Source organism: Mesocricetus auratus, unplaced genomic scaffold (genome assembly GCF_017639785.1).
Source record: "Mesocricetus auratus isolate SY011 unplaced genomic scaffold, BCM_Maur_2.0 Super-Scaffold_100048, whole genome shotgun sequence".
Classification (NCBI taxonomy): domain Eukaryota; kingdom Metazoa; phylum Chordata; class Mammalia; order Rodentia; family Cricetidae; genus Mesocricetus; species Mesocricetus auratus.
The window spans coordinates 5,959,403-5,975,113 of NW_024429225.1; the positions used below are offsets into that span (position 1 = coordinate 5,959,403).

The 15,711-nt window shown below is 46.3% G+C and overlaps 1 long non-coding RNA gene across 1 annotated transcript; it reads left to right on the forward strand.

Annotated features, from left to right (window-relative positions):
- Positions 1–455: 455 nt before the first annotated feature.
- LOC121136116 lies at positions 456–6,577 on the forward strand. The gene is made up of 2 exons (XR_005873238.1): positions 456–2,993; positions 5,154–6,577. It is a non-coding gene; the product is annotated as an uncharacterized LOC121136116 (long non-coding RNA).
- Positions 6,578–15,711: the final 9,134 nt, after the last annotated feature.

Here is a 15,711-nt window from a genome sequence, read left to right on the forward strand (position 1 = left end):
GAGCATGGTTTTTCCCACCAGTCAAGAAAACAAAAAGTGCTGCTCCTTCTGCTCCTGTGAGTTTCCATTCACCAAGGCCAGCAGCAGCCCCTGTCTCGAGGCCTCCTGGAAAGCGGGAATTGTAAGGCCTGGAGGAAGGTGATGGAGGGGCCTGACAGGAAGAAGAGATGAGGAGGAGAGAGGTTGAGAGGCCTCTTCAGACAGCCCCTGGCCTGTCCTTAGCGAGCTGAGCCTTCCTTCGAACTGGTTAATGAAGCCTCCCTAACAAGGAAGCTCCCTCACTCCGCATGAATGAAGCACGGTCTGGGGGGCCTGGGGTATGAAGCCAGCGCCCCAAAACTCTGATGTCAGTCTGAAACCCGGAGTTTTGCACTTTCTCCCTTCCTGCCGGGGAGGGCATCAGGAGAGTGGAAAGTGAGCAGCGCGCTTGCTCGCTTCAATGCACCACAGCGAGCCTCGCTGGCCTTCCTGCTCTGTTCTCCCTCTCTCACAGCTCTATAGAGACCAGTTGGACAGTCTCTGCCGGCTCCAGCTTTAGAGTTAGGAGGTGGTGACATGCCCCATGGCTGAAGGACTAGCCTTTTTTATCTTATTTTACTTAGATTTTGTTGTCATTTTGTTTCTAAGACAGGGTCTCTCTACAAAAGCCTGACTGTCTTCAACTTACTATGTAAACCAGGCTAGCCTTGAACTCACAGAGCACTACCTACCTCTCTCCTCAGATAAAAGAGATGCACCACTACACCTCGGTCCTGAAAGATTAGTTTTAAGGAGAAGTAATAATGGATGTATGTTGGCTTTCTTTGTTACATTTTAATTAAATGCCAATCTCTTTACCTTAGAGATTCTTAAGTTTGGTTGGGGGTATGTTCAGTTGAGAGACTGACTCCCAGAGTGATTTTGAGACCATCCTGTCCCTCCACAAAACAATAATAATTTATTAATAATTACTATACCTTTAGTATTATTCTGCTGTGTTGTTTCATTAATAATTCAGATGGATTTTAGGGAGAATCTGTAACAACATTTACAATGATACATACAATTTTTATTGCAGGTATGTATAAAGATGCATAAAATCCTTTCACAAGTGAACGGAGAACTAGGAAATGCAAGGTCAGAAAAAAAAAATAGAAACCACCACCACTCAATCTACTCCAGAATACACCCCGAGTGCTCTTTCCTCTTGGGCTCTGTCTCTGGGTTGCACACAGAACTTTGATTCATGGGACACAGCTTTCACACTCAGCCATGAGGAAACATGAGTCAGCATAGCAGGAGAAAGGACCCCAGCATCACTCAGCTCAAGCCCCACATTAGCTGGGTCGCCCTCTAATCCACCTGTACTGCTAGCAAAGGGATCCGATGCTAGAGTGTATGTGTAGCCAATTTACAGATCACAAAATATATGGCTACTGGCACCTATGAAAAGAAATGCTGATGGGTTTCCACTAGCTAGTTATAATTAAATGAACAATTATGGAAATAATTATAATTACATGAGTATTTGCATCTTTTCTCCAACCATATACTTACAAAGAAAAATTGACATACTTTGGATCCCTGACAATTACCAGGCATTTTTGTGTTTTCATTATCTCACTTAATCCCTGAAATAATGTTCGGCTTTGTATTTAATGCTATAGTTACCACCACCACCCCAACCATCACTCCCAACACTCACCTTTTTAATTTTTGAGGAAAGAAACCCAGAGAGACTCAAATGTCTAAGGCCACCCAGCTAACGAACATCAGATTTTTATTTCGGATAAAGTTCCTTCTTTGAAGAGAGGATATTAGGAAAGGAGGGAATTATGTTCAGATTTGGGTAGATTTAAGTCTGTGCATTTTGCACAAAGTATGGGAGTTTAGAATAGAGCACCTGCCTTGTGACACGCAATATTCTCATTATTTTTTGATAGGCAGCTCTCTTTAACCCACTCTCTTTTCATTTTCTCTGTGGTTCAGGTCAGTAGCACCTTAACTCAAATTTATACACGTAGTTCCTTATTTGGTAGCAACTAGTTTATGTAGCTAACATCTAACTACACTGGTGAGGTCCTTCAGAAACTGACATCTGGACCCATGTCCCCCACTCCTGCAACCCCTTCCAGAAACCTTTTGTGGCAGTGGCCACCATCTCCAGAAGCTACTGGATGCTCAGGCTGAGAGCTCTCCGCATAGCAAGCCATCCCATCCACAGTGACTACGAATGATCCCGTTTGGTCTCAACCCTCCTAATTCTTGACCCTTTAACAATACAGCTCCTCATGTCGTGCTGACCCCAACTATAAAACTATTTCTGTAGCTACTTTATAACTGTAATTTTGCCACTGTTGTCAATGGTAACATAAATGTTTTTTGGAGATCGAGGTTTGGTGGCAGGGTTGCGGCCCACAGGTTGAGAACCACTGGTCTACAGGATCAAGTTGCTGAAGGAAAGAAAGTAACTCGGGTTCCTCTTGCTGTGCTCTGAATCCGGGGCGTGCCGAAGCAGCCAGTGAAGCTCTGTCTACTTTCTTCTAAGTCTCTCCTGTGACTTCAGTTTTGGAACGGGGACGGTTCTCCAGGTTTGTCCCCTTAGTATAAATACAGAATAGCAAGCCTGGAATAACAGCTTGTGGAAGCTCCAGAAAGCAAGCCGACCTTTGCTCTTGACATTTAATTATGTTGTAATTATGTCTAGAGAATGAGTAGCACAGAGAATGAGCTTCTGGAGGACAAGGTAAGGAGCCAAACAAACAGCAACCACAGCAAGCGTGGAACACAGTGCCGTCTTTCCTCAAAACCAGGAGCAATGTGCTTCTCCATCAGTTTCTGGGACTTCTACGTGGACGGACTGATGGGACGAGTTTTTAAAGGATGCTTATCGGTATGTCTGAGGTTTAGGAAAAACAGACTTGAACCGGGTGCCTTAGGTTTGGAGTTCAGCTGAAACCAAGTCGCATCAACAATGTGTCTTTGTGCTGCTGTGCAAGAATGCCATAGACTGGGTAAGTGACAAACCACAAGTCCATTGGACTCTCAGTTCTGGAAACTGGTGAATCCAAGATGGATGGACCATATCTGGTGAGGTCCTTCCACCACACCGTAGCATTGAAGAAGGCCTCATGTAGAGGTTGCTTGAGAGAGGGAAGGAGACTACCCTTATTGTTTGAGGACACCACTACCCCCTCCATGATGGCATCCACTCACTCCAAGCACATAGGCCTTGTGACCTCATCACCTCCCAACACTGCCCCACTAGGAATCACACTGCCCATGCATGACCTTCGGGGCACATTCCAGCTATAGTTCTGCTAGATGACTGGGCACGTCTGTAGTTTCGGAGACTTCCATTTCTTTCTGGGTTCTATGAGCTCTATGAGTCGAGAACTTCAATTGTTGGTAAACACTTTCAAGAAAAGACCAAGCACTGAATGTTTAGGCCATTGGTTCTCAGCCTTCCTAATGCTGACTCCCTTTAATACAGGTCCCCATGTTACGTATGGTGACCCTAAACCATAACATTATTTTCCCTGCTACTTCACAGCTGTAATTTTGCTGCAGTTATGAACCATAGTGTAAACATCTGTGTTTCCTGATGATCTCAGGTGACCTCTGCAAAAGAGTCATCGGACAGAGAAGGGGTGGTGACCCACAGGTTGAGACCTGCTGGGTTAGGCTCTAAGAGGCACAAACCATCCTCTACATTACTTCCTCCTCCTCTCTCCCTCCTCTTTTCCTTCTTCTACAACTGATTCCACATAGACAGCCCATTTGTATTAGTTTTCTAAGGTTATCCTAGCAAACTGCCACAAATGGATGACTTAAACAACAAAATATATTCTGTCTGTTTGGAAGCTACGAGTCTGAGAACTAGGTAGGTGTCCACAGTGGTGACTATGAAAATATGCCTTGCTACTGGTTTATTGGCCATCTTTGGTACAACATTTTTAATATATCATCCAAGTTCATATGTTGAGCCAAGACAGTCTCATTGTGTACCCCAGGCAGGACTCAAACTCACTGCAGTCTTCATGACTCGGCTTCCCAAATGCTGGGATTGCAAGTGTGAACCACAGATCCTGACTTCCCCCATGTTCTTAAATGCAGCTTTGGCACTCTTCCTCTCCAGAGACAGGGGTCTGTGTTCTTCTGCCTGGAACTGGGTACATCAGTTTTCCATAGCTACTCTAACAAATGACCAACATGTCTTGAAATGATACAGATCTCTTACAGGTTTGAAGGTCAACATTCCAAAATAGGTCTTCATAGGACAAAATGAGGGTATTGACAGAACTATGTTCCTTGTAGAATCTCCAAGGAGTGCCTGTTTCCTTGCCTTTCACAGCCCTGAGAGACTGTCTGCATTCCTCTGTTCATGGCCAGCATTACCCTAGCCTATTTTACCATCTCCTTTTCTGATTCTGACACATTTGGATACTTGATGCAAGGATTGTTGGGATTATATTGTGTCCAACTAGATAATCTAGGATAATCTCTTTATGTCTTGGGCCTAAACTCAATCACATGTATGGAATCCCTTCCCCCAGATGAGGTAACATAGTCACAGGTTTGGGGATCAATATGTGGACTTTGTAGGGGACCATTTGTTCTGCCTGACATTCAGAGACAACACCTAACTACAAAAGAGATGATGGTGTATAATACCCAAGGCTATGTCATGAATGTGCTTGCTTCTAACTGGTTATCTTAGCTCACTTGCTTTTAGAGCCCAGTGGCCTCTTCATGCTATCAGGAGTCCCAAGACAGCCCAAGAACAAAGTCTCCCTTGAGAGGCCATGTGTCCATAAGATTTGGTCAGCAGCCAAGTTACCTCAGCAGATAAGACCACTCATTTGAGTCAACGTAGCTGTCACATGCACCCAGGGCCTTCAAGTCTGGGAGGCCTTGGCATTGCAAAAGAAATAGAAGTGCTTTTACTGTGCTGTGTTCAAAGCCTGGGAAACAAATAAGACATAATAGACTAACCCATAAATGTCCCCAAAGACCTGCATTAAAGGCATGGCCTGAAGCTGGTGGCTCTATTGGAAGTTGGTGGGATTTTTTAGGGGTCAGGACCTGGTGGGAGGAAGTCAGACCGTTGAGGATGTCCTCTTTGGGGGACTCATAGGGATGGCTCTTTGCATTCTTTTCTGTTTGCTTCACAGTGCAACGAAGTGAGCTGCTTTGTCCCACCACAAGGTCCCTTCCATAGTGCTCTGTGTTGCCACAGGCACCAACACAACAGACCCAAGCAACCAATGGTCTGAAACCACTGAACCTATGTAGCAAAATACGTCTTTAAAGTTGACTTCAAATGGTGTTTTGTCACAGTGACAGAACACTAGCACAGTCTAAGACACCGGAGACCTACCATTTCTCCCCGCGAGCATCTCCACCGTTCAGTCTCATTTATCGTGGCCAGCACAGTTTCGCCTAAGTTGGCAGCCTTCGCTTACCACAGTGAGTCATGCAGGGAGTGATGGTGACTCTTGGCTGTCAGTTTGACTGATCTGGAATCTACTAAGAGATATGCCACTGGGTACATCTGTAAAGGACTTTCTTGGCTGGGTTACATGAAATGGAAGACTTACCTTAAATGTGGGTAACATCTTTAAGGACAGCAGAAGAGACTTGCTGTTTGCTTGTCTTCCCAGTGCCTTCTTATGTTTCTGGTCAAGTTCATTCACCCTGTTTGTATTTTGCTGTCTAGTTTATCTACCCTGTTGTTGTTGCTACCACCACAACTACTGCTTCCATTCTTGGTTGTATCAGAACCGGGGTTCTTTAGGCTCTCCAGGAACCCTTCAAGCCTTCAGTGCCAGCCACATCCAGCCTCATAAGCTGCGCAGGAACTGGGTTCTCAGCCTCTCCAGCCACTTTTTGATTGGCCACTATATCATGTAGGACATCGTAATGAATCCTTCCTTTGTAAAGTACTCATTCTGTCGGTTCTGTTCCTCTAGAGAGACCTGGCTAGTACTAGGGGAAGACGGAATAAACGCCATCATCCTATGCTATGCTCCTCCCTGATGTGCTAGCGTCAGGTACAAAGCTTCCTTCATAGAAGAGACCATTTTTCTCCCACTGTCCGGGGAATTTCAAGGTATTGGCATTCTCATATGGACTTGAGAGATAGTCATACCTAAGAATTTGGTACCATAAGCACCTTTGGTTTCATTTCTGGGATGGGTTGCCGTGGCCAAGGACTAGAAAGTTTCCTTCTGCATAATTATTAACAACGACTCTCCTGCCGTACTTGAAAGACTAAAATGGAAGCCAGAGGAGATTTCCATTTCACCGGTGTCCGTGATTCTCAACAATCAATTCCCACAGATTTGATTTCCAGGAATGGCTGTTGTAAGTTACCAGAGGATGAATAAGGTTTCTACCTTTTCTTCCAGTTTTACGGGCAGAAGTGCAATGTATTAGCTCTATTGTGAGCTAGAAAAGTTATATAAAGCAACAGTCATGAAAAGTTTAATTGAGAAGAAATAAAAAAATTTAATTTTGTAGGTTGTAGATGATACATTTATAAAAATAAATATATCAGTGTTCTGATTCCTGAGTTTTATTAAATATTATTTTTCCAGATTATGATGCTTTTTCTTTTTCTTTTTTTAGAAAGCACACGAAAGACAAAAAAAAAAAGCACTCTTGTAAACCCTTCACCTAGAGATAACTACTGCTTGCAAGCAAAAATGTTCTTGGTCAGCTCATTTGCAAACATACACATTCAAATTTTAAATGGGGGCTGGAGAGATGACTCAGTGGTTAAGGACATTTGTTGTCATTGCAGAGGACCCAGGTTTGGTTTCCAACACCCACATGGCAGCTCACAATAGTCCATAACTCTGGTTCTAGGGTATTCGGTACCCTCTTGACCCCAAGGGTAAAAGACATACACATGGTGGGAGACATACATGCATGCACAGACATACATATATACACATACATGCATGCACAGACACTCATACATATAAAATAAATAAATCTAAAACACTTTTAACTAGAACAATCCAGCACTAGATTTCCAGCATAACCTTTTTATGATTTATTTACTCTTTTAAATTTCATTCTATATTCCACACACAGTTCACCCTCCCAGCCCTCTTCCAACCCCAATTACCTGTCCCCCACCCCCAGTCCACTCCTCCTCGCTCTCAGGACTCTCATGAGGAGTCAACAAAGTCTGACACAATAGATTGGGGCAGGGCTAAGCCCCGCTCACAGGCATTAAAGTTGAGCACGGCATCCCACTGTAAGGAGTCGGCTCCAACAAGCTAGCTCATGGACCAGGTTTGTATCATCCAGCCTGATTTTTTAAAAACTAGCTTTTTAAAGCCGGGCAGACTTAAGGCACACACCTTTAGGCTCAGGACTTGGGAGGCAGAGGCAGGTGGATCTCTTGAGTGTCAGGCCAGCCTGGTTGACAGAGAGAGTTCCAGGTCAGCCAGGGCTACACAGAGAAAACAAGCAAACAAACAAAATCATTGTCATCTCTTAATATATACGCAGGAAGAGGACGTCAGGTGACTTTAAACAGATAACCATCAATACAATATCAAGTGGTGGCAGAATCGTAGTTTTTCTTCTGTTATTTAAGTGGACAGAATTACAAAAAGCTTGCAAGCCATCTCCAACCGAGTTTGGCTTGCATACTTACCGCCAAATCTAATTTAATGGAACAAACAGCTTCCCATCCTCAGAAAGTTGGATTTGGCTGTGCAACGGCTTCAAGGGGCCAGCAGTGTTTCCATTGTCTGCTGCTTCATAGTAAGTAATCCTTCAGAGACTGGTTAAAATAATGATAAAATAAAATGACCACTTCTCATGGGTCTGCAGATTGACTGGGCACAGCTGGGCTGTTGTGGTCAGATGGTGACGGGCGTGGCAGACACCTGAATGCTCACCTGGACTGAGTGTCCTTCTTCATGTGTTTGGAAACCTTGGATACTGGATTACCAGAAGTGGTCAGGTGTCTCTTTTTTCAGCTTTGGTAGCTTGGAATTCCCCACAGCTGGTAGCAGCAAGCTGTTGGTACAAGAGCTGGCATAGAAAAAGAGATTTTTTTATTTTTTAGTGTAGCCCTGGCTGTCCTGGAACTCTGCTCTGTAGACCAGGCTGGCCTTGAACTCCTCTGTCTGAGATTAAAGGTGTGGACCACCTCACCTGGCTGACAAAGACAACTTTCTAAGGAGGCAGGGTAGAGGTTACTGGACTTCCTCTGATCTCGCCTGTGTTTCATGGATTGTTCAGAGACCATTTAGATTAGGGAAGAAGGACAAGGGTGTAAGTACCTGGGAGACTGCATTAGGTAACCCCTTCAAAGATGGTCCCACAATGGGGAATGCACCCTAGACAAAATGAATTTGAACTATCAGTGGCCACCCACAGAGCGTTACTAAAGGCTCTTTTAAAAACTGGTTCTGAAGTTACAATCCTGTTAAGAATGTGATCCTAATTAGTCTTAATAATAAAAACCCGGAGTCAGATATTAGGGGGCGAAACCTGAAAGAAATGAAAAGCAGAGCAGCCAGCTATTAGAGCTCTTACTTCGGGCTGGAGAGATGGCTCAGCCGTTAAAGGCTAGGCTCACAACCAAAAATATAGAGCTCGTACTTCTATGAAATCTCAGACTGAAAAGGCTGAGATCCTGTCTCCGCCCAGCCTTATCACTTCCTGTCTCTGCCTAGCCTTATCACTTCCTGTCTCCTGTCTGTACAGACCTTCAGAGCTCTATGGCTAATTAGTGGCTAGCTCTGCCTCTGGCCTCCGGGCTGCTTTATTTTTCAGGACACAAACAAAATGTCACCACATTGTTAAGATGGGAGTGGGACAAAATTCTGGGAGAGCCATCGTACTCTCTCTGGTGGGCGGGGTTGAGAAACCTAGGAGTTCTTTTTCCTCTTTGGGAATGAGAAAGCAGTATTTTTCCCTGGTCTCCAGGATGGCCGCAATACATCTGTTTATCCACTAGGTCTATTCAATGCCAAGTGTATGCTGGCCTATGCTATGACTGTCCTGTCAGAGGGGCGAGTAGCAGCCTGACTAAGAGCTAGTCAGTGTTTGTTCTGGACCTGTTGCTAGGCAGGACTCCGTCACTGCATTTAAGTGTGTTGTTTTCACGAACTCTCTAAAGCAACTGTTGTCTCTGTTTTACAGAGGAAGGAACAAGCGTAGAGAACAAATAGCTTCTACCAGCATATAGACAAATGGTAGCCCTGGGACCCAGCCGCTCACAGCCTAACTGAGCCAGCCCGTCTTCTTACTGGCCAAATGCTCTACTTTGAGCAAAGCACTTGACTTCTCCAGGTTGCAGTTTCCTTACCTGCAAATAAGAGCTCATACCCTTCCTTAACAGGTCTTGCATTGTTAACGCTCTGAGACTTGCTTCTCTCTTTCTTTTTCTAATGTCGTAGATGAGCATAGTGTGTTTTCAAGAGAAGCAGGCAATGCATAGAAAGCGCAGTGTCTGGCACTTGGAGCTGTTGGCTCATGCTATGAACTGGCGTTGGTAGCTCTGTGTTTTATGTTGTAACACAATTTTGAGGCTCTTAAGCCTTGAATCCCCTGCTGAACTCGCTGTTGTTCCGTCTGATTTCCAGTGTTCTTTCTTTCCCACCCGAGGAACAGCTGCATATTTGAGCAGAGAGACATAAAAAGCGTGGCAGATAGTCACGCCGCCACCACAGATGTCCCTGCCTTGGCTGAGGACAGAAGACAGCAGCCAATGTTCACAGCGGCCTGCAGATGTTTCCCTTTAACATGGATCAGAGGGTCCATTATGGACAGCGTGGGTTCTGCAGACTTTTTGTGTTCCAAATGGAATATTGCAGAATATGCCTGGCTCCATCCAGCATTCACTGAATACCTACTCTGTGTGGAGTTGCTTTCTAAACACAAAGATGAATGGGTCATATCCCGGGTCCTCTCTGACACGGAGTACACACCAGGAGACAATGCACACAGTTAGCCATGGCAGACTGAAGAGTTCTGTGTGTGGCACAAACAGTGGTCGATCTCAGGAGATGCTTCTGTCGGAGAGCCTTGGAGGAAGACGAAGCCTGCGTTGGGTATGCAGGGTCTTCTTGGGGCTGTAAACAATGAAGGGACTTTAACCATCAGAGACAGAGCCAGGCTCGGTGGAGGGGATGATGAGGTGTGGGCGGATGTGGAGTTGGGTGCGTGGCTCTCCCACAGCTTCTCCTCCCCCAGTCACTGCCCACCTGTGACACCTTACACTGAGGCATTGGTAATAGGCCACTGGGTGAGGGCTCTGGGAAGGCAGGCTCCGGCACGCGTACTTACCTCCACCCCCTTTACCCGTTGATGTCTTCCTCTTCCGAGAATGTGGATTGGATTCTTAGAAGTGAATCTCAAGGTTGTGAGGTGATAAGAAGAATAAAGCCACAGAAACACAGAAGCAGCTCAGGCCCTTTCTGAGTAGCAGCCCCAGCCCAGGGCATCAGACCTCTTAACTGTTTATGAGGTAAGAAACATAGAGCTCTGCTTATACCCTATGCGTAGGATATGCAGTTACTAACAGCCCAAAGCATTTCTAATTGGTAGAATTAGGAGCAATGGTAACCCCTGGGATACAGGGCATGGGGGATGGGTGCCATAGCATGAGGGGCCTTTTCCTAGCCTGCCATGATGGGTCACACCTATAATCCTAGCACTGGTGTGGGGGGGAGGCACACCAAGATGGGAGGACTGGGTGAAATAAGGACGTAGCTTCTCCTAGGCCGTGTTTGAGGACAAGGGTTTTGTTGTAGAGATGAGGGCGAGAACAGCCGGAGGCAGCTGGGAGGATCCAGACTGAACTGGACCAGCAGAACATACCTGGCCATTGAACGAAGAGGAGGCATGACTACTCCTAAAGCATGGAGAAGATTTTTATTGTAGATTCAAGGGAGGAAGTAGGCAGAGGGAAGAGTCCAGGCTGAACACGGCCCACAGACTAAACCAGACCATGAAAGGAGAGACGGGCAGGGTGAGCAACGGGGCCACCAACCAAGACGGGAAGCTTGGGCCAAGAGGGCAGCATTGCCAAAATGTCTGAGTTCTATGGGGGTCAAGTTGGGGGTGGGGAAGCAGAGGCCCAGCCTGGGGAGGGAGAGGGTTAGGGTAGGGGGCGGGATAAAAAGTGCTGGGAGGAGCCACGGGTACTGAGCGATGCTAGTCCTAGGTTTCTTTGGGACCTGAGAAGGATCACCTTGAGTTCCAAGCCAGCTGAAGTTAGAATGAGGCCTTAACTCAAAAAATGAAACACACACTCCAGGTGTAGTGGCGCTCGCTTTTAGTCCTAGCACTTGGCAGGCAGAGGCAGGCTGATCTCGGTGAGTTGGAGGCCAGCCTGGTCTACAGAGTGAGTTCCAGGACAGCCAGGGCTACATAGTAAGACCCTGTCTTGAAAAAGAAAAGAGACAGAGAGAGAGAGAGAGAGAGAGAGAAGAAAGAAAAACAAAACAAGCAAGAATGACTTTTTTCTGTAGTAGGCTGCTAGCCGTATAGCTCAGTGGTGAGTACCTGCTGCATGCATGAGGCCTCGGTCTCCGTTCCCGGTGCCGCCAGAGAATGAAGTCAAAACCTAGTCCTGTTTAGTAGGAAATGGGGAAGATCTGAGAATACTGTTAATGTGAAATGTGTGCTGGGGAGATGGATTCAGCAACGGAAGAGAAAGTGCTTGGCGTCAAAGAGACTGAGGGACAGTTTTGATGACTGCTACGCAATGTCCTGTGTGATGTTCTCCTCTAATCCACACACATACATGTGTAATTTGATACATACAACACTTTCTCGGTTATTCAAAAGGTATCATAAATAATTCCTGCATTGCTCACAGGTAATGCAAACATTTAATCATATAGTACTTTTCTCTGCTTCAAAACATGGTTCCTTAAGATCCTTTGCGTCTGGACTGTGGTTCCTTCACCCTAGTTTTTTCTTTAAAAACTGAAGAGCTAGACAGGCGGTGGTGGTGCATGCCTTTAAGCCCAGTACTCGGGAGGCAGAGATCGGGGATCTCTGTGAGTTCAAGGCCAGCCTGGTCTATACAGTGAGTTCCAGAAGAGCCAGAGTGCTTATACAGAGCAACCCTGTCTCCAAAACCCAAACCAAACCAAAAAGCTGAAGAGCTGCCCCCTGGGAGAATGGCAGCGGACAGCGAGGCGGGTGAGGAAGGAGGCAGAGGGGGCGTTGCTCAGGGAGAATTTAAGTGGATGAGAGATAACTCTATAACAAGGCTTACATCACCGGAAATCTCAGGAGGAGAATGAAAAGCGTGAGGAAGGGGTTTGGTGCTGAGCGGTGCTGAACCCCTTAGAGCATTGACTGTCAGAGCTGAACCCCTTAGAGCATTGACTGTCGGAGCTGAGCCCCTTAGAGCATTGACTGTCAGAGCTGAACCCCTTAGAGCATTGACTGTCAGAGCTGAACCCCTTAGAGCATTGACTGTCAGAGCTGAGCCCCTTAGAGCATTGACTGTCAGAGCTGAGCCCCTTAGAGCATTGGCTGTCAGAGCTGAACCCCTTAGAGCATTGACTGTCAGAGCTGAACCCCTTAGAGCATTGACTGTCAGAGCTGAACCCCTTAGAGCATTGACTATCAGAGCTGAAGCCTTAGGGTTCGACCGCATTAAGACCTGGGGAGGTGGCTCAGTGGCGAGTGCTGCCTATGTGTGAGGAGCTGAGCTCAGATTCCCAGCACCCACATAAAGGTGCACTTGCCTGTAATCCTAGAGCTGGGTGTGGGGTAGGTGAAGATAAACACATCCTGGATCCTCTGTATTCACTAGGCAGCCAACCTACCCCAGTCAGTGGGCACCACAGTTAGGGTTAGTGAGAGCGGCTCTCACCAAATAGTCAAGTGAAAAGCAACAGTGGAAGACACTGGATGTGGACCTCTGGCATCTGCGTCCACAAGCGCACACACACACACACACACACACACACACACACACACACACACACACACTTTAGCGCATTGGGTGGGACACCTCCAAAAAGACCTTCTGCTATGGCTGCTTGGATTGGAGGACTAGAGATCAGGGAGAAACACTTGAGGACCTACCTGTTCATTCAGTTGTAAATATTTTCGGGGGTGTCCACTGCTAACTGGGCTTTGTGTGCATACAAATACAATAGGGTAGCCTCCCAGCCCTCAGGACATTTGATAAAAGAAGGACAGATAAACTCACAAAAGTGCAGTGATCACCATGGAGACAGCTGGAGAAACGTTGGGACTAAGGGAAAAGTTGGAGGGCTGTCCTGGGAGAGTGCACAATAAAGGAACTTTAATCCCAGCAAGGGCAGGCAGATCTCTGAGTTCGAGGCCAGCCTGGTCTACAGAACAAGTTCCAGGACAGCCAGGGATGTTGTACAAAGAAACCCTGTCTCAAAAAAAGAAAGAAAGAAAATTTGGAGACAATAGGAACATAATGAAACATTATGCTTTTTACTTTGATCATTAAATCAGGATGAGGTTGCCAAAGTGAAATTTCATGTCCTGTTTCAAAGGCAATGCCATGTAAGCATTAGGACCTGAGTTCAAATCCCCAGCCTGCATACCCCACACACCTGTAACCTAGCACTGAAAGGTGAAAACAGGAAGTTCCTAAGGGCTCATCGGCCTTGTCACTCAATCAGTGAGTTCCGGGTTCAGTGAGAGGCATTGTCTTAAAATAAAATACAACGGTGGAGAACAATAAAGGGTGGCAGTTGATGTCAACCTCTGTCCTCCACATGTGTATCCCCCCCCATGCACACATACACATACATACTCTTGATACACACAAAAATTAATCAATATTGGAAGATAAAGTGGCAAAATGCTTCCCCCCCCAAATTTTAGGCACAATGAATGAATTAAAAAAAAAAGGAAAGGAAAGGGCGTGACTGCTCCTAGGTATGGTGGAGGAGAAAGTTTATTGTAGATAAAAGGAAGATCATAGTCAGAGGCAGAGATATCTGGGGGAGACCAGAATGGACAGGACCAGCCTGAGCTGGGCCATGTGGGGAGAGGGGAGGGGATGCAGTAGAGAGAGGGGACCAGGCGCAGCATCCTGGAGGACAAAGGTACAGGAGGGTGGGTAACCAAAGTGTCTGGATAATGTGGGGAAGAAACTCTGGGGGAAGGGCCGTCCAGCCCCTGGGCTGGAGAGTTTAGGGTGTGCCAGCCACACACAGGGACTGAGAAATGCTGGGAGAACCTGGCTTGGATATGTGAAACCTCAGGTTTGCCCCTGGTTTGAAGCTTAACATCATGAACAGATAAGATCTTTTCTAGGGACAAAATTTTTCTTTTTCCTAAATGAGAATGACAGGTGGGAGGTGACATGTATGAGAATCTCATGTACGTGACAATGTGACATGCACATTGCAACCTACAGGTTCCAGCCCACTGCCCCAGTTTTCTTTGTAGAAGACCGGCATATCGGTTATAAGCTAAGGCTGCCACTGTTGGAACATGGAAGTCACAGAACACTAGATGGCCAGCATGGTCAGTGGCCCCTGTGCCTCCACGGCTGCCGAACACTACTTGATTCCGATAGCAACGTTAACCACGGAGAAGAATTCATTCCCTCTTCTACCAAGGCTCACAGTATTTTCCTTTCTCCCAAGATTCTTAGGCTACTCCACTAGTGCTGCAGCCCTCCTTAGGCTCACAACTTCCTGGATCCGGGAAGGGTTTTGTGCTTGTTTGTTTTAGTTTGAATAGTGCGTTGGCAAATTTGCATCAACATTTTGAAACTGACTGTTTGATACACTCTAAGCCTAATTTCTTGTCTCTCTTGTGAAGTCGTAAGATCTGGCAATGCTGGGGTGGAACGCTTTAGGCGTCAACAATGACTAGTGTGGTAGTTCCTTGACATACGGGTCCCCTCCTTCTAGGTGTCCCCCCTCCCTGGGACACAAGTAGCTGCATATTGATTTCATGACTTCCATTTTGTTGTGCTCATTTACAGTTGGGAAACATGCCTTTGTGTTCATGTCTGTCTGAGGCAGGAGAATGAAAATAAAAAGACAAAAAGTAAAGGGCAGTAGTTTCTGGAATAAAAATCAGCCAGACTCAGGCAGGAGATTCTGCCTGATCCCTGTAGCTCATCTGGGCTTGCTGCTAGGATGCTCTCATCCCAGCATCCTTTTTCCCTTCAATGGGTTCTAATCCCCACTCTATCTCCCAGCAGCCTTTGCTCCTTCAATGGGCTCTAATCCCACTCTATCTCCCATCATCCTTTGCTCCTTCAATGGGTTCTAATCCCACTCTATCTCCCATCATCCTTTGCCCCTTCAATGGGTTCTAATCCCCACTCTATCTCCCAGCAGCCTTTGCTCCATCAATGGGCTCTAATCCCTACTCTATCATCCTAGCATTCTCTGCCCCTTCAATGGGTTCTAACCCCACTCTATCTCCCATCATCCTTTGCTCCTTCAATGGGTTCTAATCCCCACTCTATCTCCCAGCAGCCTTTGCTCCATCAATGGGCTCTAATCCCTACTCTATCATCCTAGCATTCTCTGCCCCTTCAATGGGTTCTAACCCCACTCTATCTCCCATCATCCTTTGCTCCTTCAATGGGTTCTAATCCCACTCTTTCTGTCACTACTGGTGGGCCCTTGAGCAAGGCACCCTTGGAGCTTCCTGCCCACACCTATCAATGATACTTCAGGCTCCAAAGCCTTTCCTCTCCCTACAATGAGCTGCCACCATGCCAGCACTATA